The 3374-nt window shown below is 44.6% G+C and overlaps 1 pseudogene; it reads right to left on the bottom strand.

Annotated features, from left to right (window-relative positions):
- Positions 1–2688: 2688 nt before the first annotated feature.
- LOC117724992 (U6 spliceosomal RNA) lies at positions 2689–2787 on the bottom strand (annotated as a pseudogene).
- Between the last annotated feature and the right edge of the window lie 587 nt (positions 2788–3374).

The following is a 3374-nucleotide window of genomic DNA, read 5'->3' on the forward strand; positions in this document are numbered from 1 at the left end:
TTTTCTAGGATGGCCTGACTCTCTAGGATGCTTCTGTCTAAGACTCCAGAAAAGCTCAGATTACAGAACTAAGTGATATTCTGTCTCCCCTGTCCTTCACTTAAGTTTTGAGATAGAGGTTTCACTATGCAGACTCAGCTGACTTCTAACGCACTATATAGACTGGCCTTCAGAGCCACCTCTATGTCTGGGATTAAAGGGCAAGAATTGAAGGCATGCAGCAACGTGTCTGCCACGAGTATTACTGTTCTTACAAGGCTTTAATACCATGCCTAGCCATCACGTGTGTAGTACAAATTTGGCTCAGGTAGACGCTGAATATACTTCCAAGGCCATGCTCACTCTTAAAAATTGTCATAGACCTTATTTGTTGGCCACCCCTAGGGATACAGCACACTTGGCAGAATGAGCTGTTATTCCAGACCGATTCTTTTGTTGTTGTTGTTTTCGAGACAGGGTTTCTCTGTATAGCTCTGGCTGTCCTGGAACTCACTCTGTAGACCAGGCTGGCCTTGAAGTCGGAAATCCTCCACCCTCTGCCTCCCAAATGCTGGGATTAAAACGTGCACCACCACCTCACAGCTTCTAGCCCAATTCTTAAGTTTTTGTTTTGTTTTGGGGGGGTGTGTTGTTTGGGGTTTTTTGTTTGTATTTTAGTTTTATTTTTTGAGACAGGGTCTTCCTGCGTAGCGGTAGCTGGTCTGAATTCCCTATGTACACCAGGCTGGCCTTGCTAACATTGATCCAGCCAGTTCTGCTACCCACTTGCTACAATTTGATACTTTTACATAACTTCAAGCATCTTTTCATTGTTACATTTTCCCCGGGTCTTTCTGGTTTCTCTTTTGCAGTATAGCTGGCACCTGAAGCAAGTAACCTGTCACTAAGCCACTTCCCCACTCATAAATCATCTTGTTTGGGAAAAAAAAAATATTCTACACTGGGTTTACTAGTTTGTAGAATTGACAAATGTGCCTGTGTGGAGGTCAGAAGACAATGACAACTTGCAGGTGGCAACTCTCCAACTCCACCTCATTGGTTTCAGGGATGGACAGTCATCAGGCTTGGCCACAAGTCCCTTCATCCTCTCTGTTCCATCTCAATAGCCCTGGCTGGTTGACTTTATTTGTTTTGGTTTGGTTTTTTTGTTTACTTATTTTATGAATACAGGATTGCTGTCTTCAGACACAATGAAGGCATTGGATCTCATTACAGGTGGACCTGAGGCATTATGTGGTCACTGGGAATTGAACTCAGGACCTCTGGAAGACCAGTCAGTGCTCTTGTTTTGTTTTCTATCCTAGGCTTTCCTGAAACTTACAATCTACCCCAGATGGTTTTGAACCTGCAGAAACCTTCTAGACATAACCTCCCATTCCTGAGATTACAGGCAAGAGACTCCACATCTCTTTAAGGCCGAGTTTGAGGCTAGTGGGATGGCTCCCTGGGCAAAAGCACTTAGTCCTTTATATTACATTAATTTTGAGTTAAGTGGAGAGTGTTGGGTGCCACAATATGTATACATTTGGAGGTCAAAAGACAAGTGGGACTTGAACCACCTTGATAGCTGCAGAACAAACACACACACACTTTTTTTTCGGAGGCTTGGGGGTTTCAAGACAAAGTTTCTTTCTAAAGCCTTGGCTTTCCTGGAACTCAAAGAGACTAGCCTGCCTCTGAGTCCTGGGATTAAAAGTGTCACCTCGCCGGGCGGTGGTAGCGCAGGCCTTTAATCCCAGCACTTGGGAGGCAGAGGCAGGCGGATTTCTGAGTTCGAGGCCAGCCTGGTCTACAGAGTGAGTTCCAGGACAGCCAGGGCTACACAGAGAAACCCTGTCTCAAAAAAACAAAAAAAAAAAGTGTCACCTCCAGGTAAACACATACACACCTGAAATACAAATTACCATTGCCGTAAGCTGGCTTGTTGCACTTGGTTCTGAAAGGCAAAAATAGGGGTTCCCACCCACCACCCATCCCGGGTTTAATAATTTGCTGGGGAGGCCCATGTGTTTCACTTACAGTTGGCAGGATGAAGACACTCAGCCAAAAGAGATGCAAAACTTGATGATCTACCAGGCTTCCACGATCTCTCCGGGACTACAGCCTTCCCTCAGACACTGGCCTCAGAAGCCCAGAAAGGATCTGTTAGTAAATCTCCCTGCTCTACATTTTTTGAGGGGTCCCAACCATCCCCCTCTTTCCAGGAAGCCAGTAGAAAGGTGTGAAGGTTCAAATTCAGTAAAGCAGACGTCCGCCCCTTTGCAGACTACTCCTCCCCAGAGGCTACGGATGCTCCACCCAGAAGCTCTTTAACATAAACTCCCCAGAGATTAACAGGATTGCTCAGAATAACTAAAGATGCTCCCTTTACTCAGGAAACTCCTGCAGCTTCAGGTGGGATCCTAAAGACATTTTCTTATTCAGGTTCTAAACTGATCCCAAGAGAATGTGACTGGGTCTGTGACTCCATCCATACTGTGTTTGTGTGGCATGCCCTAAATCCTGAGTTCTATCCTTGGCTACTTAGCAAATTTGTAGCCAAACACAACCTAGCCTGGGTTATGGAGCCATTAAAAATAAATGGTGGGTGGGATTAGAAGAGCTGACAGAAGGATAGTGAGAAAGCTGAGCAGATTCAGAGCATTGTGCCTCAGTTTCCCTGCAGGTGGCCATGAAAATGGGAAAGAGCAAAATATGGAACACTTAATGAATTTTGGGGTCATCCTTGCATAGGGTCCATGCTAATTTTCTCTCTATCGTTCCAAAGACAGTAAGCCGCCTAGGCTTCAATATACATATGTATGTATATTCCTGATGTGTCCGTACCTGCCTTTATTCCAGACACATGGGAGGCAGAAGCAGGAATAGCTCTGTATCTTGGTCTACAAAGAAAGTTAGTTTTTCTTTCTTTTTTTTTTTTCTTTTTTTCTTTTTTTGTTTTTTTTGAGACAGGGTTTCTCTGTATAGCCCTGGCGGTCCTGGAACTCACTCTTTAGACCAGGCTGGCCTCAAACTCAGAAATCCGACTGCCTCTGTCTCCCAAGTGCTGGGATTAAAGGCTTGTGCCACTACCAAGCCAGCCAAGCCTACAAAGTAAGAGAAAAGAAGAAACAGAAGACTGTATCATGTATAAACATGTAGCTAAGAGCTTGCCTGGCATCCAGAAGGCCACAGTTTAGACTCACATTAAAAGTTAATAAGGCAGCAAGATACAGTGACTCACACCTGTTAATCTCAGTGGATTAACAGCTGTGTAGTAAATTTGAACACAGTCCAGTGTAGAAAGCAAGCCCTTGTGTCAAAACGCAATAAATCAGGGCTAGTAAGATGATGCCATGGGTCAAGTTGATTGTGATTAAGTCTGATGACCTGAG

The sequence above is a fragment of the Arvicanthis niloticus genome, chromosome 20 (genome assembly GCF_011762505.2).
Source record: "Arvicanthis niloticus isolate mArvNil1 chromosome 20, mArvNil1.pat.X, whole genome shotgun sequence".
NCBI lineage: Eukaryota > Metazoa > Chordata > Mammalia > Rodentia > Muridae > Arvicanthis > Arvicanthis niloticus.